The 27,099-nt window shown below is 42.7% G+C and overlaps 1 protein-coding gene across 3 annotated transcripts in view; it reads right to left on the bottom strand.

The window, feature by feature from the left end:
• Positions 1-9,072, bottom strand: part of PPM1B (protein phosphatase, Mg2+/Mn2+ dependent 1B) — a 61,070-nt gene extending 51,998 nt beyond the window's left edge. The window contains exon 1 of one of the 3 annotated variants that reach the window (XM_074537185.1): positions 8,897-9,072. The gene's annotated coding sequence lies outside the window, so the exon portion shown is untranslated. Of the gene's footprint in view, positions 1-8,338; positions 8,547-8,896 lie in introns of those variants that run through there. The other 2 variants (XM_074537184.1, XM_074537186.1) reach the window with 2 other exon arrangements.
• Between the last annotated feature and the right edge of the window lie 18,027 nt (positions 9,073-27,099).

The raw sequence follows: 27,099 nt of genomic DNA, 5'->3' as shown, positions 1-27,099 counted from the left end.
CATTTTGAATTGCAGTGCACTTACAGAAGATTTACAGAACAGGTTTCATGCTCCCCTCTTCCTCCCAGCTCTAGGTATTGTTTTCACAACATTGTTTTCATCTTGTTTATGTATGAAACATCCATTATTTGAAGTCTTGTGCACAACCTGCTACTTGTTTAGATAACTGCTCCTCAGAGTAACATAATCAGACACAACCTAGACTTTGGATGAGTCCAATAAGTTCATCCATCAGGGTAAGCAATCAGCAAACAAAAGAGCAGGAAAGACATTATCTCAGAGAAAAGGAAAAGTGCAACAAAAAAGCTCTTGCTGTAATATGTCTCCTGGAAAAGTGAAAAAGGCACAGAAAACACGACAAGCTAGCAAATGGATAAACATCCCATCTGAGGAGCCCATTTGATACACACACAGGCAGCAGCCCCACAATTACTGAGCAACACTCATTGAGAGTAAATCCCACCTGCAATTAGACATTGCTAATGACCTCCTCAGAGGCGTCACTTCAGTTCTTACTCACCCAAAGTGAGGCACTTGTGAGCCCTACCAGCCTGTACTGTGCACTGGGGCTCTCCTCAGCTACACGGAGCTGCTCTGCTTTCCAAGGGGAGGGACTGAACACTACCTGGGGCAGTCAATGGACTACCTCTGCTAGGCCTCATTTCAAGTTCTACAACAGCTGAAATAAAAAAAACAACTTCATGTTTCCTTTGAACACGAACACTCAAAAAACCCCTATCCTTTTAATAAAAAGCCAGCTATAAGCAATTCTAATCAAATCTTCCAGAGAACCAAGCTTCATGTCAGACATGAGAAATCAGTGCCTGCAACTGGTATCATATCTGAAGAGAGATCTTATGCACAAGCTGGTATGCAGAGTACCTTTCGACCAGGATAAGATTTTCCTGTTGGGAACCAGAACAAGCAGTACAGAAGTATTTTACTACTACACTAGGTAAAGAGAGCAGGAGAAGAAAGGACACAAAAAACCCTGAGTAATATCTGGGCTACATTCACCTTTCATATCTTTACAGCTCTCTGAAGGCAGTGCTTTGAGTACAGACCCACTTCAACAGAAGCAAAAGGAACAATTTCTTCAGCTTTATACACTGAAGACAGAACTCTCAAAACAGCGCACAGTGCCACATGTTTCAGTACAGTACTTCTCATCTGAAAAGTTTCAAAGCACATGACAGTTTCAGCAGTTTTTCAAGGTCACAAGGGCAATCACAAACACAGGTCCCTGCCCCCTCCAACTGCTAATCCACCACCGTCTAAATCCAGTCTAGCTGTACTCCAGAGCCTTATGCAATGTGAAAACCCTCATTCACTTCCCTCCAAAACTACTGTATGTGGCACCCTATATACAGCTGCAATATACAAAGGCACCTTTACACCTGTTGACATTTATTCGGATGTGCTTTAACAAGCATGTTGAATATGCTGAAGAATTTTATCTAATTTATGAAGAAAATGATTTCAGCATCCCTTAAGAAGCTGCCATGAAGAACACAATTTCCTACTTCTAGATATGCTCTTCAAAATGTTGAGGGGAATATACTTTTAACTCTTTTGGAAGAAACTTCAAACAGTGGTAATTATTTTTTTAAGAAAACATACAACCAACCACATACACAAACAGTAAAACAAGAAATAACATTAGTGGAAAATAAAATAAAACCCCAAGCCAAGCTACAGTGCATGTTGTCTGTGTCCTCACAGTTTCACTGAAACACAACTCAAAAGTTTACACAAGGGTAAATATTTCACAAATAATCGGGTCCTATGAGTTTTGTGGAATAAATAGTCACATCAAGGAGAGAATCCAAACTAGTGCCCCTTGAGGACAAGGAGAGCAGAAGCTCAGTTGTGTTACCGAAACCATCATCCCATACAGGACAAACAAACGTGCCCCAAACAAATGAGAATACTTACAGAACTCACAGTACCCTGTACCCAACCACAAGACACAAAGCCACAGGAAGTCAGGCTTCAGAACTTGCTGCTCACACAGACAGTTTCATTCTTGATTAACTGAAGAAAAACCATGAAACAACTACTCTCCAGAATTTGTTGTAGTTTTAACACCAATCTTTTTCACACAAGATTTCAAAATTAGGGACAATAACTCGGGAACAGATATTTAGTTACCAGGCACGATGAACAAGCAATCCTTAGAGAGCAGCAGGCCAATTTCTGCAGGCCTGGCAACACTTAGGAAGCAGCAGAGGGGAGAACCCACTCCCCCTGCACAGCTCAGCACCCTCTGCAGTGCTCAAGGTGCTTTTTAGTGGGCACAGCTGTACTGACATGTCAGTTTGAATCAGGAGCACGCTTTTCAAACAGATCTGTCACCCACTTCCTGTGTTTTAGTTCACATCTCACAGAAGTTTTGAACAAATGATCTGAACATCTCCAAGACTGACCTACATCAAAACTCTGGGAAAGCTTGAACAGACTCAGTCCACAGAGCCAGACTACAACTGGTCTGAAATAAACCCCACGAAGTGCACGCACTGGGGACACTGAGTCTGCCTTAGAGCTCCACTCCACAGCCTCCTTCAGCTGCAGTACTGCTTGCTAATGTCAACAGAACCAATGTGGCAGGGACTGTCCATCCATTGATGAGCCTCAAGCAGCAGGAAGCAAACCCACAGGTTTAAGCTGCCAACATGCACCTAAAAAGCCCTAGAAAGGAGGTCTGTACAGGCCTCTGGAGTGATGACAGCAGCAGTGTACCACCACTCATCCACTTTTGTTTCCACTCCTCTACAGGTTAGGAGTTTCAAAAGCTAGTGGGATACTCTAGAAAAGTTTCCTGAATAAAGAGAAAAATAGCCCACCAAAAATCTACATACTTCATGCATCACCTACCATTACTGTTTTACAAAACTGTTCAAGTAACCTTGAAAAGACAACTCAATCAATGGTTCCATTGGAGGTGGTGACAGCAGAGGAAGAGCAGCATGTACTCAGTAATGCTTTTTATGACTTGCATATCAGCTCAACCAACAAAGCCACCCAGAACAGAGGGGTTTTTTCTTTTCGAATAAGCTGACCACCATAATATTCATTATTCCACTCGAATCAAAACATTAGTTCTTTACAAATAGTTCCATCACTGAGATGTTCTTTCCTGTTACCATTTTTTTCTATAAAATTTTAAATAGAAGATGATGAGTTTCAAACATATACCTGCCTTTAGCAGGACCTACAAGCTGGTGAGAACAGACCAAAGCAGTACTGCATGAAAAACTTCCAATAATATGTTATCTCCTCTGCTCAACAAATCCTTACCATCTTAATTCATTACCTCCTTGATAAAAACAATTCATTCATATGCTAACAATGCAGAGCCATGTTTGTTCTACATTCAGTAAAGGTCAAGTTCCTTTACTGGGGTGCGGACACAAAAGTAGGATTACTGAAGATGACATTTTCTGTTAACACATTAATCCCATGAAAACTGAAAGAACTAATGACACTTTCCTTTGTGATTTAACTGGAAGTTTGTGGTTCTTGACATGTCATTAACATATTCACTAAAAAGCCATTTTAAATTCTCCAGCAGCCCAGTCTGAAACATCCTTAAGCTATGTTTTTCTGATATGTTGCATGTTAACTCTTGTGAAAACAGACTTAAGCACCTAGCTGCACTATTTGTTTGGAAGAAAACTCAATGAAAACTCAACTCATCCCATCAAATATGAAGAGACTCTATGCCAGGAGATACTAATGTAGTGACATCATAAAATGACACACTGAAGTAATGTTAATGAGAAACTAATGGTGCACAGGGAAAAAAAGAATTGTGGGTAACATTTTCATAGCAGAACAAAAATACCTGGGCCTGAGTAATTTCCTTCAAAAATATAAGAAAGGCTGCTGTCTGCTGAGACACCTAATTTCCCCTTCTGCCATCACTCTATACATTGAAACATCTTTGTGCTTTCCCTCCCAACACAGGGTTTTCCAAGAGCCAGAAGACTAATTTAACCTATACTCACTGGCAACCCTTATGTCTCAACATGCCAATGATGTCTCAAGAAACTGAGATGAGTTGAACTGCTCATCTCTGGAAACCAGAGATGAGCCACCCCAGCTCAGTAGTTTCTTACCATCTCATGAAGATTTTCAGACCAGTTTTCTTCTGGAGTGACACTCATAAATTCTTCCAAATATTTATCTGACTTTATCATATGATACAAATATAAATTTGTACAAGGCTTGAGCAAATGATAAGCAGCTTGAACAAAGTTTCCCACACTAGACATCTGTCTAAGGCTGAAAAACATCCAACAGCTAAGGAGTTTGCAAAGTTGTCTGTTAAGTAAAAGCAGTACTGATAATCTTTCTGGAAACTCTGCATCCTTGTTCTTACATCAGGGATCATCTTTCAATTTCTCCTTTCTCAGCTTCTCTAGTCAGAGGTCATTCTACTTGGGTAGCTTGTTTTTTATTAAGAAGCTGCAATTACAGGTCCAGATTTTGACATTAAATTCCCTGAACATTTTATGTATACATGATATGCTGGAGGTTGGGGCTAAACCTGACTCCTGTAAGATGCATAAAACATTTATGCTGCATTCACACTGCTAACAGACAGCAAGAAAGAAGAAGTTACAAATCACACCCGGTACAGCTATAAGCCAAATCATGAAGACCATCAAGCATAAGCTGAAGCACAGAATTAAAAAAGTAATACACAGGGAAGGAACCAAGACAGCAAAAGTTTTGATTTCAACCGTTTTCCGAAGAAATTACCACTGCTCTCCTCCAATTTACTTAGAAGAACAATACTCAGATTGAATCACTTCAGTTACTAAAAGGCCCAAGATCTGAAGAATGCTCCTTTTCTACAGGGCAGGGAAGTGCAGCACTGAATTCAGAGAGATCAGTGGACAAGTGACAAGAACTAAAAAACAAACCCCAAACAAAATAGAGCATATTTGATTAAGGTAGTGGGCAGAAAGAATCAATACTAGGAAGAAAAACAAACGTCTATGGACACAAAGATATGCATGGCCTGTCACAGTGAACACTCTCCACAGTGGAAACAGAGTCTGGAGCTTGGATTCTCTCACCAAGGCTTTCCCATTCACTTGGAAGAGGCCATGCTTGTAAAAACCAATGGTTAGCTAATTATCTTCCAGTGCTGACTGGGAAAGAACAGCCATTTCCCACTTCCTAAGCTACAGCACTAAACCTATATGGCAGATTTAAGCATTCCTATTGGACTGATGACGCAAGGCACTACCAAATGATCCATCTTCTTTTTCAGTGGGTTTTTTGAAAAGAAACAAAAAAAAACCCCAAAAAACAAAAAACAACCCCAACAACCCAAGACCAAACCAAGCAACAGAAACCACACTGACAAGCCAAGCCCAGCCCTGCCCTGCTGAACACTGTGGCAGCACTCAGCAAGGTGTGCTGCAGTCTGCTCCATGTAAGGAGCACTTTCAATACTCACTGAACACTGGTCTATGCACATCCCCATCCCTTGCAGTCTAAATAAGCCCTGCTCCAAAGAGTAATACAAATATTTCATAAACACAGATTTCTACATCCACTACTAAGAGCAGACTTTAGTGCCCTTCCCTTCTGTAATATGGAAGCAATACACTAATGTAAGAAATACTCTCTGCTCTCCATTGGACCCCTGAGAGCAGTAGTTTTTGACAGTGAGTACGTGAAACAACTGTTCAACACACACATTTCACAGGCTAGAATTTCAATTGTAATAGGTTTTTATTTCTTGAGACAAGTTTACTAAGTCAGAAACACACATAAGTGATTATCATTGGAAAAGCTTGAGAGCAATGCACACCAGAGACAAGAGGAGAACTGGATTGTCCAGGATAACAAGACTACTCATTTCTTTCTCTTGTTCCTGACATTACTGACTGATCATTCATGACTACCACTATAAAAGACAAATGGGTTCTCTATGCAGTCCTCTCCACACTACATTAATTACATTTCCCTCATCCTGCTGTTGTGTGCCTTAATTAAATCACTGCCCTATGTAACAGCCTCCTCTAAAGATCTGCAGAACAAGAGATGAGGGCCTATGCAAATAAATGGAACCTACTACCCCAAACTTCAGAACATGGGATAGACACATAATTAGTCCTCATTTCCAACTCATCCAAGCAGCTTTCCATTCTAAATGGATTGTCTCTTCACAAATCTCTGACCCTCAAGTGAAGATTTCATACACTCTGGATATGCAAACTCACAGTTAAGTGTTAAGGTACAGAAAATGCAGGTAATAAACACATACAATAGATGTACTGGAGCCCGAGCCCACACATACACACAGGAGTTTGTCTATACCACATTAAGTGCTTTTAGTTAGCTGCTGACCTGTCAACATCATGATGAGTGCTAGTTTCAGCAAAAGTTTACCTTTAAAGTTAATGGTCAATTTATCCAGTGAAACAAACAGAACAAAATAAACAAACAAAAAAAGCACTTGACCAGAAACCCCTTGACTGTCCTGTAACCTCTTTTAATCCAGTAATATTCATAACAGTACTAAATTGCCTCATCATCTTTATTCACTTTTTTCCTTTTCACCAGGTGTCATAACTACAAAATACTTCTCTCCATATAGGAGCAGCAAAGAATCCCCACAGCCTCCAACCTGTACAGGACCCTGGAGCCAGTTCACCGTCCCTCCCCCACACCATTTCAGCGTTTCACAGCCTCAGCCAAAACCGCCTGCCTCCTCTCTCTATGCACAGACTAACTAACTCAGCAATACGAAAACTCCAGTTTCCCTTTTGCACAAATACCATTCCCCTGATACACACATGTATACATATCCTAACAGAATCTTCACCCTCTGTGCAAATTCATCCTTCACCCCATTTTCAACCATACCCAAACATCCACTCAAACCCCCTCACTTTCCTGGAGTCCACAGTCATCCTTGAAAATTTACCTACAGGAAGACAGCACCGATGACCAAATAGACAGAAATTCAGAGTGGCTGATGCCTGTCAAAAACATATATAACTATAGTTCTACAGCTCCCTAGCACATGCACAGACTTTTCTCCAAAAAGTACTAACATGATTCCAACACTGGGCATTTGCTACACGTTTCCCCATTTGTATTCCATGAGCCAAACAACAAATATCCAGCCTTTCCTTTCATTTCATTACATATGAAACACCAACTCATGCTTCCTCTCAAGTTTCCAGGACACACACCACGTTGCTTTCTGCTCTAGCCCACTCCACACACCAGACCGAGAACTCTCCGAGATGGTGACAGCCGGGCATCTCTCTCAGCTCCCAGTGTGAGCAGCAGACAAACCAAAGCACAGCAGTAGGAACACGCATGACTTGCTGTCCACATACCAGCTCATATTACACACGAAGGTCTCGCACATTAAGTCTAACCACAGTGGCCACGAAACAAAACAAGTCCAGAACCTTGTAGCAACCTGTTACCACTGTGCCTGTAACTTGTACACAGGCTTCCCTACCACCCGAAGCCTCCCTCCCCCATGGCCTTTAGACGCCTGCCAACTTACCACCTTATTTCTCACAACACACAGAAGCCTGTTTACCTCTTACTCCTAAATTCACAGGCCTTCCCATACCACTGCTCCCCGAACACGTGTGCTTTCACCCACCACCTGCATCCCCACGGAATAAACACATCCCTCAACCTACCGCACAAAAAACGAGACAGGTACAGATTTTATTAGCTGCCTCCAACTAAATTCATCAAAATGACGCCCTCCTTCCCAGAGAGATATTATTGTAAACTATGGTAAAAGTATATCTACTGGGTTGGCAGAGCCAGCAAGCTCCGAACTACGAGTAAGAACTGCCTTCAACTCCTTTCGCCCAAAGGCTCCCCGGCACTGCCCATCTGCCCGTGATTCCATCCCCAGCTCGTCACGAGCACCGAGCCCTCACGGCAGCTTCTCCCCCGGCACCGGGGCCGTGCCGCCCGCTGCCCGCCCCGCCCGGCCCGTCGGTATCACGGGCCCGGCCCATGCACGTGCGCGAGCCCGGCCCGCCGGCCGCCCCCCGCCCGGCTCCGGCCGCCGGCACACGCGGGACCCCTCCGGCGCCTTCCCCGGTGCCACCCACGCGAGGCCGGGCCTGCCGGCTCCGCGGCCGTGCGGGGCCTGGGCCGTGTCAGCGCGGCCCCGGCCCTCCCTTCTCCCGCGGCGGGAGGAAGGCGGCGGCCGGGCCTCGCGGCGCCCGCTCGTTCCCCGGGGGCGCACCCGCCGTACGCCGCGTTCGCTGCCTCCCCCGGCGCCGCAGCCCCGGCCCCGGCCCCGGTCCGCCCGCTCAGCCCCGGCCGCCCTCTCTACCTGTGTGCCCCGCGTCCCCCGGCGCCCGGCGGCGCTGCGGGGCCCGGCGCGGGTACGGGCGGTGCTGGCTCGGGCTCAGGCGCGCGCCGCCCCGCGCTGGCCGCCGCCGGCCGCCGCCGCCGCCCGGTCGCGCACTCGGAGCGCCGCCAGCAGCGCGGACATGTTGGAGCCGCCGTCCCCCCGCCCGCGTCACCGCGCTCGGGAGAGCTGGGCGGGGCCAGGCTCACCCCGCCCGCCCCATCCCGCCGCCCATTGGCCGCCAGCCCCGTCGGCACAGCCCTTCCTCGCTGTCATTGGTAGATACGTTCGCCGCTCACACCCAGGCCCCGCCCAAAAGCTTTTCTCTGATTGGGTCTCCCCTGCCTGCTTTGGTAACTATTGGCTGCGGCTCTCGTCAGTCAAGACGACAGCGCACGGACTCCGTCTTTCTCCGCACTTTTTTTTTCCGGCCTCGCAGCCTCGGGCAGGACTGACGGAAGCGGCTGTCAGCGAGCGCCCTCGCCCCTCCCAGCCTCCCTCCCGCCGCCACATCCCCTCCCTCCCGGCGGCGCGGTTTGCCTGCAGGCCATTGGCTCCCAGCGCCGCCACTCCCGCTGCCTCTCTCGCCCCGGCCGCCGCTTCGCCAGGGGGGCGTGAACCGACCCGCGGGCCCCTTTTTCTGATTGGTTGCTGCTCCTGCCAATCAAGCGAGGCCGGCGGGGGAGCAGAGCGCGGTTCGGCCCGCGCGCTGAGCCGCTCCGCACGGCGATTGGTCGCGGGGCGGGCGAGGGGCGCGCGACCTCCCCCGTGCCCCACGGGGGGCAGTGGGGAGTACCCGTATGTGCGCGCGATTACATCACCAGCAGCCAATCAGAGCGCGCGGGGGCAGGTGTCCCGCCCGAGGGGGGCGGGGCCTGGCGCCCCAGGCGGGACCCGCTGCACCTCGCACGGCCCGGGGGGCGGGAGCCGGGATTTGGGATCTGGGGTCTAGGATGTGGGATATGGGGTTGCTGGTGTTACCGCACCAAAGAGCGAGGCTGGAGGTGGCTCGGTCTCTGCGTTCCCATCTGCCCGCGGGGCTCCAGTGCCGTGTCCCGTCTCAGGGGACACAGGGGCTGAGGCCCCACTCGGGTGCCCGAATGAGGCGTCTCGGGGCCGCCCCTGGTACCCCACCGAGCCCTGCTGACACCGGGGCCGCCTGAAGAGTAGAATCACTGAATCACAGAATCAATCGGGTTGGAAAAGACTCCTGAGTTATCGAGCCCAACCCGTGACCGGGGAGCAACTCCTCCATGTAACTAGACCGTGGCACCGAGGGCCTCATCCAATGTTTCCTTAAGGACCTCCAGGGATGGTGACTCCGCCATCACATCCCTGGGCGGCCCATTCCAATGTCTAATCTCCCTTTCTCTGAAGAAATTCTTCCTGATGCTCAGCCTAAACCTCCTCTGGCAAAGCCTGGGGCTAATTCCTCTCGTCCTGTCGCTCACTACTTGCCTGGGAGAAGAGGCCGACCCCCACCCCCTCCTTTCGGTGCGTGTAGAAGATGATAAGGTGACCCCAAAATCTCCCCTGAGCCCCGAGTGGCGGCAGGGGGGAGCGCAGGAAGGCGCAGCCGCTCCCGCCGCCGCCGCTCCGGCCGCAGGGACGGCCCCGCCGCGGGAGCCCGGAATGAGCACCCGGCGGGGGCTCACCTGCCCTGCGGCTTCTGCCTTGCCCCAAAGCAAAACTGTTTATTCAGGAAAGAACACGAAAATCTGTCAGATCCCTCATAATCCCGTGCTATTCCCACCTTTCTCAGTCAATGGCTGGCTGACGCTAGCTGCCGTTCACCTCGCTGGAGAGGGACCCCACTCGTGCTCCTACAGCTCTGTATGGCGGTTCAGCCTCTGCAGGAAAGCCCTATAGGCTTTCCTGGAAAGCTGGAAGGTATATCCTTGCCTTGCACTCCCGAGAACCCAAACTTTAATGTGCTGTCTGTAGAAATGGCATAATAATTCCCACACCGTAATTCTCTGATGCTTTTGTCCCTTTCCTTACTCTGAGGTGTTTCCTCCCCACACACTGAATACATCAGCATGAGTGAGCACCCTTCATATGCAGGACTTGACACCATGGCTCAAAACACTTTGTAAAGCATTTGTATTTATTCTTCTATTCATTTTCTGGAGTGTTTACAAAAGGAACTGACCCTGAAAAAGATGAGAGCTTTTCTATCTGGAGTTGAAATTCTCTCCCAGTCTTCCAAATAGGCACGTGATGGGATTATTTTCCCAGGGCCTCCGGAGTTATATCCACAGTGCAGAAAACACTGCAGCTTTTACCTCCAAGGTCATGGGCACCACCACTCACGGCAGAAAATCCTTGCACGGAGCTCTGGGGGTGTGACTGATGCAGCTGCAGCTCTAAGAGCCGGTGCTTTGCTCTCTGTGGGTTCAAATGCATCCATTCCACACTGAGAAGTTGGGATAGTCCACCCCTGTGTGCCAGGGCTGCTTCCCAGTGCTCCCCACCAGTTGGTAGAGCTGAATGAGAATGAAACCTAGATTGCCTCAGCACAGGCACTCGTGAGCCCGTTCAGAAAGAGCCAGAATGCTGAGACTGCACTTCCCCTTCTGTCATAGAAAACTTGCTCACAGACAAGCTAATTTGAGTGCCCAGACCCAGCTGCCAATCAACCTAGTTAACTTTGCTGTGTCCACATGATCTGGGACTCAAGATACTTTTATATAGCTAGGGATCTTTTTTCTCTTTTTTTTTTTTCCTTTCCTCAGGCTTATATCTCATAATCATTTAAATATAATTCATGTATTATTAAAGCAATGACAAATCTGCCTAAAAATTGCTATATCTTAGGGTTGATTAATGCAAAATTTATTTAGCCTAGATATTTCTTGGAGTTTTGAAACTGTTTTTTATTTCAAGAGATTCACCAAGAATTTTTTGAGAGCTTGACACTTTTTAAATTAATGGTATATCCTGCACAGATTTCAGCAGCTATGGAACTGGGCTGTAATTTTATCAGGTCCCTGTTTGCATCCCCTACTTTGCTTCTTGGGTACCTGCCAGAGAGATACCCTGGGCAGCATTAGATAATTTTGCTCAATATGTACATTGTATACTCAGCTACTACTGACTCTTCCCTCCAATTTACTGTAGCAGCCACTCTTCCCCCAGTGACAAATCTACAGAAGTACTGCAAAAAATCACAAATTAGGCTTTGAATTGTCATTCAAACCTTCTGACCCTGCCTTTCTCCTTGCTTCTAGGTTTTACAGGGGTTCTGATCCCCTTCCTTTCACCTACAGCTCTAATTTCATATATGGTTTTATAACAAATTTAGAAAAAGTAAAATACTTGTTTTTCATATCATCTCACTAGCTGTACAACCTTTACAATTCTTTGGGAAGAATGGACTTCCCAAAATAATAAATATTACCCTACATTTTCTCTAAAGTAATAAGTGATATCCCCTACTGCTTTTCAAACATGACCTGCTTAAATGTTAGCGATTAACTGAAAACCTACACTGTGCCCACGAGTCCATAGCCCAGTGTAAACAGCACATTCCTAATCAGTAGAAAATGTGCATATCTGGCTGGTTTCTGTGGGCTAAAACTCAACGCTGGCATTGCTCAAGAGGTGTGTGTGGCAAGAAGCAAGCAGCAGTGACAGGCAGCAGGGGCGGGCGGTGAAGTAACAAGTAGGTGAAATAATGGTTTGTATGTGGCAATGTGGAGTTAATGGCTAATCCAGGGATTTTGTGCCGTTTCATGGCTGGCTCCAGTTAAGCTTTATGTAAGATTACCAAGGCAGAATATTTGTGGGAATACTTGTGTGTTGGATCAACGGTGATGTGTGCATGCCTGAAAGAGTCGGCATTTTTTAATACAAGCAATGCCCACTTTATTCTCAGTGGTGATGAAAATAACTATGCTCTACAGAAATGGTAATAAATGGGAAATAGTATGGGATAAAGGTAATTTGCAAACAGCTTTGATACTACACTAAAGAGGAATGAAGGTGAGTTCTTCTACAGGGTTTTTAAAATTCCCATTTTTGAATGTTCTGTTGTTATTGGTGAGGCGATTTGTCCTTTTAGGAGTAGCTGTTGACAAATCTCAATAATTACATTTGTTTAATGTTCAAATTAATGAGCTGTAAATCCGGTCCTGCCAAAAATCAGTACCTTTGGGAAGCTACTTGATCTGACAGTGTTTTCATGCAATTTTCTCAGCTTTTACCTCTGTTTTTCAAACATTAGCTGGTTGTCCGAAGCATGTATACATCTAGTGTTTTAGCTGGCCTTCAGACTAATTTGACAAATGGTGGCTGCTCTGGTTTCACAAGAAGGCATTCTCAGACACTGACAATATTTATGGTACATGGTTACTTTTTTATCTGCAAAGCAAACAAACTCTTTCATTTTCAGCTGAGTAAACTTCCCATGGAAACTAATTCACTAAACAACAGTAGTTAGTTCTTCGCCACTTGCCTGGGTACCCCTTCGGGATTACACCATCTGTGAAGAAAGGAAGGAAATCACCACAGATAATAAGGTCATCTTCACATTAAGAAATGAACAGGGAAAATTTTGAAAGTTTCATGTAATATTTTGCCTTTGTTTTGCTCAACAAGAGGAAGACTAAATGTTAATACAGCAATGGGGAATAGAAAGAATGTAGGATGGGTAGCAAAGAAAAAACTACATACACTGACAAAGGCAAAAAGGTAATGTTACTGTGTCAAAATGAAATAATTGAAAAGTGGATATACTATTTCCAGTACTTTGTAAAAAAAAAACCAAACATGGAGGTATCTTAGAAAGCAGTTCAGAACACCCTCCTTGTGATAAAAGAACACTCAGTTCCTAACCAGAACATGTGGATTAGAGGGAATTTGTGGCTGAGCAAACGCAGAAGTAAAAATAAAATTGTGTAGTAATATTCTATGTCAAAGAAGTGATGTTCTGCGAATAAAAGGTAAATAATAAAGCAACTCAAAATTCAGTTCTCATATATTTTTGAAAAAGATGATTGCAGATCTTACTGAGAGAAGAGGGCCCTAAAATCATTCCAGGCTCCAGGTGGAAAGTTTGGAGGTAGTTAGAAAACTCCATATTGCTGAAGAGATGGTACTGCTTGGTTCAAAGAAAGAGCCAGTGAGATTTAAAATTCTCATTTAATAATTTGGGGAATACATGCTACTCATATTTGGGGCCAGACATTCTGGACTATGGCAGTAAATTAAATTCTCTGTCACTGAGCCTGTAAATAGTATTGCTTTTGGGTGGTTCAGGAATATGCCCTCAAAGGCCTGATGGTAAGTAATAACCCTGGAGTCAGTGATCACATCTTGTGTGATGAAAGGAAGGGGTGAAAGAAAATAGAACATTCTCAACTTCAGAAAGGGAAACTGTGATAAGTGAAGGAACGTGGCAACAAAATCATCTTGTATAATGAAAACTTGAACATGGAAGAAACCTTAGGTACCTTGAAACCAAGGGGTCCTGTATCTCACAGAAGGCAAAACGGCTTTGAGGTAGAAGCCTCAAGCATAAGTAGAAAAGAAGGGGCATCAAGAGAAGGGTAAGAATTACAAGCAGAGAGCATTAAACAGAAAAAAGGTCTGGTCCTTCAGGAAGGATCTCAAACATCAATAAGTAGGAGAATTTATCTGGAAAATCAGGTTGATTTATGAAAAAAACCAGCATCTTAAATAACAGCAAGATGTTATCCACCTGTGACATAATGGTGTAAGAAGGAAGTGATGTTGCTTTCCGTTGAGGAAGAAGTGGGGTTAAGAAATAGTCTACATGGCCTCAATTTTCAGTAAATATGGTGATCTTGAACACGGGGTTGGAGGGCAGGATGGCTAATAGCTAGGAGGAAAAGGAAATTGCTAGTATTATATATAAGATGAAAGTCAAACACAGTTTCTGGGCAGAAAGAACAGAAAATGCCCATTCCAGAAGTCAGAAAATTGTGTCGAATGAAGTCACTTGTCTGGTAGTAAGCTTTTTAAAGTAAGTATATCAGGAAATGAGAAAGTGTAATGTTTGTTTACTAAAGGTGGGCTTTACCAGATTAATTTAAGATCTTCCTTTGATAATATCTTTCAACTTCTAGATAAAGGAGGAGATGACAGGAATTAGCAGAGCAGTACCAGAGACTAATGGAGGTGATGGAGTATCCATAGAGGATAAAGCAAAATCTAATGATCAGAAATGAAGTGCCTGAGTAGAGGTGGTTCTCTTTTCTCCCTACCATCACAAACCCCCACACTCCCCCAGTGCCCAGGATAAGTTTGGGCTTAAACCTACTAGATATTTTCTTCAATCATGCTGATACAAGAAAGTGGTGGGGGATAAATTTGTAAATGACCCAGTGCTTAGGGATACCAACAGTAAGGAAAACTTGGAAACCACATACTTTTAAAGAGAAATAGAGATGCAGTTAACTTGAAGAGTATAAAAGCAAGACCTCAGTATAAGAAATTTTAGCTAGCTGCTGAGAGCTCATCACTTCAAAAACATGACAAAGAAGGACAAAATATGGTAGTTTATCACAGCATGATATGAAATGTCATTCAGCTTCAGCATTAGAATGACAAATGCAGTCTTAAGCGTGGCTGAGCAACAGGTGAAGTGCCTTCACAGGGGCACTTAATTGGCAGTGTGGAAGTGCTTATTGGGAGATGCACACCAGCAGCCATGAGCTGGCTTTGAGATGTTACAAACTGAAGGGGTTGTTGTGCCATGATTATTTCTGTTGCCTTCATTTCAGCTTTGTTCGTGTTGTTAAATTGGGTAGGGACAGACAGCCACAAGCTGTCAAGCCAGTTTGTAATTAAGCCATGACTTAGCATGGCTTAATAAGTTACTGCACCACAGAGAGGCTGTAATAGCTGTCTCTGTGTGTGTGCTCCCAGCTCACCCAGCTGCCCAAGGAAAACGTGTTCATTTCAGCTATGACAGGCTGCCAGAGCATCCTAGCTGATAAGGAATAATTTGCCTGGCTAACTCAGTAACTTGTGTTCACACTTTTCCTCTCTGCCATTGGGAAGCTCAGAACTCAGTGCAGTATTGTGGTAGCGCAGGACACAGATCAGAACTGTCAGTTTTGTTAACTTCTTGCTGTCTCCTGTTCCAGTCTAAAATATTGCTGAACATTTTGCTTTGGTGTTAGAACACCACCTTTTGCTTAGACTACTCTCATCCACCATCCCTAAAGTGCCTTCATCTTTATTACTGCCCTAGTTTGTTCTTCACTGGCTATCTGGACTTTAGATTAATCTTTTCTACCTTTGACTGAAGTATTTTAAGAGAACTTAGTATGTTTTAAGATAGTTTGTCATGGACATATTTTATGAAAAATCCTTTCATTAGGATCTTTTCTCCTGAGAAGCTTCAGCTTCTCCATGTTTTGCTGCTTTGGAATGTGATTTGGAGAATTGTTTACCCAGCATGTGAAATTGTTTCTACTTGATGACCAATGACAGCCACCTGTGTCAAGGCTGTGAGCAGTCACAAGATTTTCTTATCATTCCTTTCTATTTCTTGCTAGCCTCCTGATGAAGTCCTTTCTTCTATTCTTTTAGTATAGTTTTAATATATAATTTTCTTTTAATATAATATATATAATAAAATAATAAATCAGCTTTCTGAAACATGGAGTCAAGATTCTCACTCTTCCCTAGTTGGGGTAGCCTGCAAATTCCACAATAGTCCAAAATCTTAAGCATGTCCACTGTAAAATATTTATGTTCTTATCATCTTTTAAGCTTATTGAAGAAGTCAGTCGAGTTTCCCTAACAAGCTTGCTTTTAAGCTCCATAAAATAGATGAATTCTGGTAACAATATCCTCTCAATTTTCAAACATCTTTTAAATGCTGCATAGACACACAGTTTTATAGCTGAGACCATTCTAATGAAAATTTAAAAGTAAGCATGAGAGTAAAACTAAAAATAAGCCTGAAGAGTTTATCATTGAAATATGTAAATATTAACTGAGATCTCTTACTGTCAATGCAATTCCATTGCTACTTTTTGCTGCCCACTTACACTTCTTTCCTAACCATAATCTCTAATAGTATCTAATGACAAGTTAACAGCTTCCTATTTAATCTTTGTGTTATTTCCAAATTAATTTGGAATTATCATTACTGTTAATTCAGTTAATTCATGACTGTTAATTATCAATGCTGTTAATATTTTACCTTTCCTTACAGTAACTATGATAAGTAATTACCTGGGAGAGTGGCAAAGGTTAATTCATAAAATCAGTGGCACTTTAAAAACACCTTCCCACATAAAATCAGTGGCACTTTGAAAATACCTTCCCCCATTTCCATTCACTGTCATCTCTCTTTATCCCCATTGCTGAGGAAGAATAAGAGCTTGAGGACCCCAGTGAGAGCAGGGGCTTGTGGCACACACTGTTCTCATGGGTAAGTGAAGCTGTCTGGCATGGGGCAACACATCAGGCAGGAGCAATCTGATCTGTGTGAGTGGTCTCTATTATTCAAGGATGTTTCTGCTGAGGGCATTCTGTTAAGATCAGAGGAGCTATTAAACTGGAATAGATGTGACTCACCATCCTTCTGAGGGGAAAAACACCAGCAACCAAACCGTGCAGTGTGAAGGGCAGCCCTAATACACATTTGAAACATTAACAATGAACAAAACAGGTCGTGAGGAGGTTTCTTTTTTTCAAGACAAAGGGAGAAAAAAGGTCTTCTGACAGAAACTTCATGCATGTCCAGTAGGGCACTGACCCTTTTCCTGAAGTTTCTGCTGAACTGCAGCAGGGGCTGTTGAGTATTTTATATATGCATGCAACTGATGAATACCAGTTTAAGTAGAAAGGAAAAGTGGCCAGAAATCAATCAAACTAAGGAAATTCAGCTTGTGGCAAGGGAAGGGTCTCTTTCCCTTGAATCTCATAACAGCTAAGCACTGCTGTTGGTATCCTTGCCAGTGGTGCACAGCCCCAGAGGAAGTGGCCCAGCCGGCCAGAGCTGCAGATGGGACTGTAGTGAACGTGTTAATGGAAACACTTGGTGGTGGCTCAGTTAAAGGGTTGCCAACAGCCAGCTCTTCCAGTGAGATCAACAGGCTGCACGCCAGCTTGGGAGGTAATGAGCAGGATTGGCAAGAAGGGTAACACTGACTCCAAATGGAGCCCCTCATTCAAGGAAAAAAAAGAGTTAATTATTCCTTTTCTGCATTTTTCTAGGATAGTTTGATGGGTGCTGTCCCTGACCATCAAAGCTGCCCATATCAGACACTGTCACATTACAGCTATTTCAGTTTTAAGCTCTGAACAAAAAGCCTTGCTTTCCACATGCAAAATCCATGTATGTCCCATGTTGTCTTGCACAGTTCATTAACATTCCTAATTTTAAAACATGTAAGCATATAACGAATCTTCACAAAGAAAAGCAAAACAATGTAGGCCAGGTTCTATGTTGTTGCTTATTACCCTTTTTTTTCAGTTAATGGTGTTTGGGGTTTTTTTTCCAGCTACACACCATCAAAACAACTGTTTTAAGATTTTAAAAGTATCATCAAATCTTTTGTCTAGGTATTAAATGTCTTAAAAAAGAAAATGTGTGTATTTCTTGCTAGCATATCTGCATGAATATAATTCATGACAAGGGTAATAATTTATATAAACTATTCTGGGTTCTAGAAATTGTATTAGTGCCTGGACAGGGAAAAAACCCAACACTCAGATACATTCTCACCATGGTGACCTATGAGAGAACTGTCACAACAGAAGCTGCTGTTGCCACTACAATTTCCAGAGCTCCTGCTGTTCGTGTTGCTGCCGAAGAGAAAATCCACTGCCCTTCGCTGCACTTAGAGCTCAGTAAGATCAGATTGCAGCTCAAAGATAATGTTCACACTTTACTGTACATCAGTAGCAAAGAGAAAATGAGATTATCAAAATATGCCAGCCATAACAACAGTGTCAACATGAAGTGTGCTGTTTATTTCCTTCGAGGTTCTGAGCGCTCTGACTCCCTCCTGTTACAGCAAAGACAAACCAGCATCGTGATCACAGCCTCTGGGGTCAGCTCTGCTCAGGCCAGGGGGCCACCAGTCCTGGCAGGAATACAAGCCAGGTAAAATGTAGAGGGCTGATTCCCCTCAAAGGAAAAAAAAAATCTCATTATGTTTTTGAAACACAAAAATAAATGAGTAGTTACAGTTATATGAGAGAAAATATAAAATAAGAACAGTCTTGTTGATTCTCTGCGCAATGATGGTTACAAACTCTGTTCCCACACTCCACCAAAGGACTGTCAATTACTATAAGCACATTGGGAAAGCCCTTTTTGCCAGCTAAAGAACTACTAAGTCAGAGAAATGTGTAAAGCACACTTTTTTAACAGGCTACTGAACCCCCAACTAAATAAGAGTATTTCACATTATTGGTCTATTTTCTAATATTTCCTAATTTTGAAGATTATCAAAAGCTAGTGACAACGGGACATCAGAATTTAAATGTGAATGTTCCACTTTGCAGAAATGAGCAGTTTCATGAATTTTATACTCTGCAGTACAAAAATGAAACAAAACCAACAAAGCCTTGATGATAGGACTTGACATTTTAAAAGCAGTATTTCTGAAAGTGAAAGGGCCCCCAGAAGACCTCTGATTAGCTTGCTCATGATCAAGAAACTCTGGAATAAATAACTCTGCAACTGCCAGGATATCTATAATTAACTATGGCTAAGGGAATTAGAGTTGGAAGTTACTGTGATAGTTGCAAAGTTTCTGATATAATAAAGTGAAGAAGTAAGAGGAATGAAATTATTTGAGAATATGCTCCAGACTCTAAACTAATCATCATTATTAGTGGCATCTCATGTCTGAGCCCTATGAATAAAACAATCCATTATTCACAAGCTATGAGGTTAGGGTCTGATGTGCAGTTGATAGGTTTATTATATGTAATTTAGGAGATCTTAAAAAGGCATAAAAAAAAGTTCATGAGAGGAGTTGCACTGCCTGGGAAATGGAGACCCAAATCAAGTTGTAATTCAACTGGCTTTCCAACCAGGAAGGTAAATCTACATTTGGAAATCACATGTCAAAGGATCACTGCATCTCAGAGATTATTCCATTTGAGGCAAGAGAAAACAGGTTTCATTTGCATTCACCTAAACAACTCTGGTTGGTCAAGACTGCCATACTTTATATTGGAATTGCCTCTAAATTGAAGGAAGCAAGGGAAGGGCAATGGTCCAAAGAAATGTGCTGGGGTTTAGCCTCTCTTGCAGTTGGGAATTCCCTCCTACTTTGGGCGGGGGCAGGAAAAACCCAGCAGAGAAGTAGATCCTGATCCTGATCCTGTACTGGCTCCTTGATTCCCTGAGGCAAGCTGTGAGTGACTGCCCGAACAATGTAGGTATTGAAATTGGATTTTCTTGTTTCTTTGCTTTCTGTTTGTGTGTTTGTTTCCGTGTTTTAACCAGAACATTAACCCTTGCTTTACTAGTATAGCTTTTCGCTCCCTATTTAGCTTTACTTTGTTATAACAGTGATTTCAAGTAAGAGTGGCAAGCACAAGGAATGTTATTTCTAAAGAATCATCATGTCCAAATTAATGACTTGGCTCACAAACCTTTAGGATACCCAAAACCTGGGAGACATTAGAAAAATCAAGGTGTTTCTTAACAAATAGCAAGTCAGTGTTGCACTATGGGAGAAGTCTTTCCAGTGGGGCATTTATTGAACATATGAGATTGCACAACTGCAGGTGCTCAACTGAGATTAAATCTTTTGGAAGTTACACAGAGCTGTAGCTCTGCCATGGATGCAACAAATCACAGGGAAGGAGGGGCAAGGCAGAAGAACAGGTGGAACTCCAAGACAGTCAAATGAGAGTGCCACAGGGAACCACAGAGTGTACAGCTGCCAGGAGAAGCCAAGTGAGTATCTTACATGTCTAAAAAGATTCAAGAAATGTAATCATTACAGTCCGTTCCAAAAGGCTCTAATAACAGCAAAATTCTAAAAGCTGGAAAAGAAAGAATAACAACATAATAACCAGAGAGCACTACTTCACAAAGCTTTGACATGTTAATAAGGTCAGCTTTTTCATAAAGTGTTTGAAATAAAAATAATTAAGAGGAGCTCCGCAGCTGAAGCATAATAAGTGCAGAGGTAAGTACACAGTGGACACTGCCAAACCCACTGCTGGCACTTCCACATCACAGTATGGTACTAAGAACTGGATGCTAGCACTGAATAAGCTACAGAGGTACAGAAAATCTCAGTGCTCCTTTATTGGGCTAGAGAGGGACCTTTGGATACAGGCTTTGCAATCATGTGTGTTTACCTAAGATAGGCCAGCATTAGCTTAAACGCCATAAACTGCTTATTTGCATTTCTAGAGGGAGCTTGGGAATCTTCACTCCTTGAAAAAAAATGTTGCTTTTTTTCAATTACCAGCACATCACTTTCACATTGTCATTATATTTTTTGCAAATCAGGAGTAAAAGAAAGGAAGATACATCAGAGACATCAAATAGAGCTGGAGCATCCAGTGGCTATGACCTCTAGGTTTATTTATTCAGTCTGTGCCTCTCTGGAACAGGCTGTAGGCAAGATAACTTGCTCTGGAACTGGCAGTAGCCTATTTCTTACCCCATTCTTTCCAGAAGCCCTTTCCCTCCCAGTAATAAAGCATAGGAAGGACCAGAGCCCCTTGAGAAAGAGGGCTTTTAGAAATGAGCTACTGTCAGAACAATTAATCCAGTAATCACTCTTTTCTCCTCACAGGTCTGTAGCACTGCTTGGAAAGCAGGAGACCAGCAGTGAGATGTCTGAATTACTTGGAGACACTGATCTCCTTTCAGCCGCAATATTTCTTGGGCACTCATCTCTTTAATGTGGGGAACTTGCTGCAAGCAACCTGTTGGATATATTCAGTAATTATGGCCCTTTCAGGAACTTGCTGTGTCCTGCAGCAAAGGATGGAGTGCAGTATATGGGCCTCTCCTTTCTTTTGAGAACATTGTAGCATGTCAAAAGTGGGCATCTCTACTACAGAGCATCCCTCTCACTGGAGTACGGCAGAGCTGAGTCCTTTGTGCTTGTTTGGTAGAAATTGTGGATGGTCTCAGACCAAATGAGACTGAGTGGCAGTGCAACAGCAAGAGAAGGAATGTTAATGACCAGAACATGTGGGGACTCAGGGAGAAGCACATATTTCAACTTCTATTCAAACCTTGTCATACAGCTGTGTGGTTTTCCTTGTATCATGCTCCATTACATACAAAACCTTAATGATCACTGAAGTTTGAAGTAACAAAAAGAAGCTATATTCTATTTTCAAACACATTTATCTCAAAGGGCAAACCCAACAGCTTCTGAATACTGGTGACAGAATTACAAGAAAGCCCTGTGTGAACAATGATGCAGGCAGGAAGGTATGACTAAAGACACAGTGTGTGGCTTTTGTTCTCCAAAAGCAGAACAAGGGACTGCACGCTCAAAGTACAAGGAAGTCAGCGAAGCCGAAACCACTGGGGATGAAGTGTCCACTCATCCAGCATTTTCAGATTTACAGGACAGGGCAATTTAGTAAACTCCAGAGATGAGAAGACAGAATCATAGATGAATTTTTGCAGATTAGGAATCATGCCTGACTGACTGCAGGAGCAAGAGAAGTAAAACACACAGCCCCAAAACACGGTCAAAGCTGACATACTTTTGAGAAGTGACATAAAATCCCAGAGAAAAAGGGAAGGGCATGTGGCTTGGGGGAATCAACTGTTCTTTCAGAATATTGGAAAGGGGGAGAAAAGTCAAGAGACCTCTCAACTTACTGAAGCATTTGATAACTTTTAGTTTGGGGAGGATACACACATCTCGTTTTCTGTTGCTTGAACATTCATTTGTCATTTGTCAGAAGAGTTTAAAAAGCAAATTATGCAGAAGTAGTCCAAGCAAAATATTTTTTCATCTTCCTTAGCTTCTGTGGTGGGTAAAGAATCCTGGAGTCAGAATGAGACTATCATAAATCCTGATTTAACAAAACATAGGAGTCTTCATCAAAGAGTATGAGATTGAAGAGGAGCTTTTATTTGGTTCCAAGACAGAATCTCACTGGGGTAGTTGTCTCCTCAGTCACTACAGCCTATACTGTAACAACAGGAAAATTACTTTTAAGGCTGCTACACCATAGCAGATTTTGACCAGAACTTGGAGAGAGACAAATAATGGGACTGATCACATTCCCATTAAAATCTTCCATATAATTTCTATTATTTCAAAAAAAGTAAAATCACTCTGAAGACATCTGTGGTAGCATTTAAAGAATTGCTTTCACACCTAGTTCTATACCATTTAATTCTGTGGATTGCAGTGGGGCAATATACATTTTTCAGTCTTAAAAATAAAAACAGAATCAGGTCAACTTGTCTTTTTAAAATTAATTATTCACTGCCTTTGCCTAGGGACTTACCCACAAGCACTGCTGCTACAGCCACAGCAGAGAGGCAGTGATTATGTATTAGGCCTTTAGGTCCATGGCATCAGTAGATTATCAATGCTTCCACCTTCAGCGCTTTCAGACAGACCTTCATCTCTGGAAAGCACAGTTGCACTTATCCACATTATTTTCAAAATTGATTTCAAAGGATTCTGCAAAACGTAATCTGAACACACATTTAATAAGACATAAAAACAAATTAAGGCAGCTATTGAAGAAGCATATCTGTCTCTGTAGTTAAAGCCTACTAAATTAAATTTTAAAGAACTCAGACTGGAAATCATATCTCTGTGTGTGGGCACAGAAGAAGGCTCAGTAAATTCTGGCTCAGTGGGTGAGTCAGCATGAGTCACCAGCAGACATACCATCCTATGGTTATATGAATCCACAAGGTACATTTAGAAACATGTCACAGTAACAAAATAACACCATCCTCCTGCTTTTCATCTAGATGACAACAATGGCAGCCCTGACTTTCCTAAAATACTGTAGGAGTTCTCAGATCAACCTGTGGGGTTAGAAAAAAATATCTCTCTGTTTTGCTATTTTCATTAAGCAAAGCTAACACAGATATGATAAACTGGTAGGAAAGCCTAGGGTTGTAAATAAAATCATTTAGGTAGTTGCATTACGCTGACAAACAACTGAGCAACATCTGCTTATCAGGTGGATTTCTCATCACTTGATTGAAACATGAGGAGGTTTTTTTGCTCTTCCAACCTTAATTGTTTCCATCACTCAGAATTTCAAATGGGTAATAGGATGCTACGACAAATGAAGTTATGTAGCTGACATCACCATCTGTGTAATAAGCAAAATCGTGTCAATTTTGTTCTGAAGGAGTTTTTAATTGTGGCATTCACTGAAAGACTCTGAATGTAAACTAGATGAGCACTTATAAGGCTGAAACTATTGCTGTTTTCTTGTCTTCTACTTTTCCCAATTTCCAGGGAAAAGTTAAATTGTATACTCTATATTTCATTTTCCTCTGAAACAGATTTCATTTTCTTCCAGCCTGTCATTTCATATAGGATTTATAATTACCCAAAATACCCCACCTTGTACAGCAATACAGGAAAAGCACATTTCACTCCTTCTCATATGAATTTTTGGAGCTTTAATATATAGATTATCTTTAATTTTGCCAAAGATCAGGGAAATCTCAGCAGTCCTATGTCTGCACTTAGGATGTAGTGAATGGACTAGAATTGCTCATGGGCATATCTATACACAGCTCTTTGACTGCCTGACCACCTCACAGTCCAGTCTGGAAACCCAATTCCCTGCCACGATTAGTCATCCACTTGGATGCCACTCACTGCAGTGATGCCACACAGATGCAGCCAGATTCACATCAGCTAATCTGGTTACAAAACAGAGGCCCTGCTTCTTCAGATATGTTAAAATCTGTGCAAATACAAAAGGCTTAACCTTTTAGTTTAGGCTGCAGACCCTTGTTTCTCACTCTCCCAACAGCATGGCAAATGCATTCTGAATTTGTTCTTTCATTGCTCTGAAGTGAAGGATGTTTCCTGGATTTATTCCTGTTATGTTTTGGTCTACCAACTAACTCCTTTCCAGGGTTATAGTTGTCTCTACATCATGTACTCACTGCTTCAGGCAATTAGTGCTGCTCTTCTTTTGCTATTGCTATGTTCCAGTAGGCTTGGTAAAAACTTGGGTTTGTTTGGACTTTTTAAAATTCTGTGAATTACATATTAACTCCATACACTGCATAAAGGAGGGTACCCTTGGCAGTGCTTTTGACTCTGCCTGTTTCCATAAGGCTTCAGCCACAGCTGGAACCTCTCAGCCTGCTGAATGGAGGAGTGAACATGGGTGCCATTAGAACAGGCAACCTTTAGGCACACCTTGCAAAAGGACACAGGCCCCTTGAAGGTTTTGCAAGAAGCTCTGAGGGCAGAGTGGTTTTTGAGTGTCAAAGGCACCACAATGTTGGACTTGGCCTTCCAGGCTGTAAGTGCAACCACAAGGACAAAGTCAGAGTCCCTTTTACCAAACATCAGTGCTGTTTACTCACTGGGCAGGCAGGGTTGCCAAATTCCCATGCACTTCCCAAAGATTTCAGCACTTAACCCAGGCTGTAAATGAGATCAGTTAGCAACATATCTGTTAATGTCTAGCATGTCTCAAAAAAAGCTCACAAAGGATATCAAAAATACTTTTCTTCAAGCATGGTCAGTCAATAATACTCTTTAGTAATAGCTTTACCATAAACATTATACTCATAATCAAAATTTTCAGGACATTGCTGCTTTTTGACTGCAAACAGGGGAGAGTAGAAAACATTTTCTCTCATAAAACTCATTATCATACATATACATATACATATACGCAATATATCTTTATGCACATGCATATCTGGATCTTTTCTGGAATATATACTCATCATGTAGTCTTTCCACAGGGAATAAATATTCAATATGCTTCATATATTTCAAGCTGTATTTTATACAAAAATGTAAAGTCTGTTTTAGACACTAAACTCATCATCAAACTCATTATCAAATGTTGCTGGAAGCAACCCTCTGCCTTCTGATAGATTGCTCTTTCTTCAGTTTTCCTTACAGTTAAAGTGGGTTGATGAACACTAGATTAAATTATCAAAAACGAGGCAAAATCCTCATTTCCTTATGCTTTCTATCAGCTATTAAAATTAATATATTCTGTAAATTTGGGGGAGTTTATTTCCAAACTTGCTATGAGTAGGAGAAATCCACTTTGGTAACCATACAACAGATTCAGAACAAAGGATTTTTCAAAGATTATTTAATATTTAACTGCAGGAGATGGCATAACAAACAATAATTCTTGAGTTACCTTTGAAAAAGGCTCTCTCTGCCAGCACAGGCCACCAAAACCTGGAGGAGGCACATGAAATTTCCTTTTCTTTCTCCACAAGCTATCCAGGAGAAACATCAAAGCTGGAGTTCACAGACTCACACCTAAAAGCTTCCAGTCACACCTCCAGAGATAGAGCCCTTGTGAGTGAGTAATCCAGTGAGTAGGCCTACAAGAGGGAAAACCACAAGTTTTATCTCCTTGGTGCATTTAAGAGCAAATGCCTGGGCCACATGGAGCAGCCACTGTCCCAGCTCAGCACCTCACCTGCCTGGGCAGTGGAGACCCCCAAGTGCTCTGACAATCTCTGCTCACTCCCACTGAGGCTGCCTGGAAGGGTGGGATGGCTTCATGGCCAGGTTTTTGGGATGTCTTGGGGTAAGAGCTGCTCCTCACTTCAGCTCCACTGCCATGGAATGTATCTGACCTGGAAAAGCATCTCAGTCCCCTTGAGAGCACACACAGGGGTCCGAACAGGGAAACTGCAGCGGCCGTGACTGACTAGCAGCATGACAGTGGAAGTGTTCAAGAAGGCCTTCTCCAAGGGGTTGGAATGCTTTTTCTTAAAATTCTTTATAGCCTGTGTAGTGTTTTTCTGATTAAGTAACTCCTAAATGCACTACTGATGTCACTCTGTGTCTAAACAGAGTGGATGAATTCAGCTAAGGAAATGTGTGCTTGTTCTGTATACTTGTATTCTGTGTTCTTGTTGGAAAAGGGACTAGTAAAGGCTTTTTCTATTCTAGCAACAGGCAGATTTCCTAAAATGAAACTGCTGAGTAATCTTGGTAATTTTCCAGTACATGCTGTTTCATTTAATATAGTTTAGAACATCTTTTTCATGGCTGTAGCATTTAGGTAATCATTAGCTAAGAGTTACTGATAGCATCAAACCCTGTGAGCTGTGGCATGCAAACCTACATTTGATAAATTGGATGTCAAGATCAGGCACAAATGCTGATATTTCAAATAAAAAAGAAGGAAAGAGGGAACAAATGGAAGAAGGAAAGAAAGGAAAGAAGCAAGTAAGCGCCAGAGAAAATGATTGGACTAAAGTGTTTCATTAATCAATTTGTCACACAGAAACCCGTTAAATTATTTTTCTTTTAACAAACACAGAAATATGTTAAATTGTTTTTCAGCATTCTTTAATTTTCCTACTTTGTTGATCAAAAATAAAACAAAATTTCTAAAAATAAAGCTGGAGTATGGCAGAATCAAATTATGTTTGTTCATTGACAGTGACCCACATACTCTGGCAATGCTCAATGCTACTTCAAGTTCTTTGCACAAATATATTGAGAATCTATCTTATATAGCTCTCTATAATTTTTTGACTATATGTATGTTTATGCAATATTTATTTCCATTCATCTATTTATTACATATTTATGTAATTGTGATGAAAATGC

Source organism: Zonotrichia albicollis, chromosome 3, assembly GCF_047830755.1.
Source record: "Zonotrichia albicollis isolate bZonAlb1 chromosome 3, bZonAlb1.hap1, whole genome shotgun sequence".
In the NCBI taxonomy this organism is placed as follows: Eukaryota; Metazoa; Chordata; class Aves; order Passeriformes; family Passerellidae; genus Zonotrichia; species Zonotrichia albicollis.
This window is presented reverse-complemented; position numbering and strand designations above follow the sequence as displayed.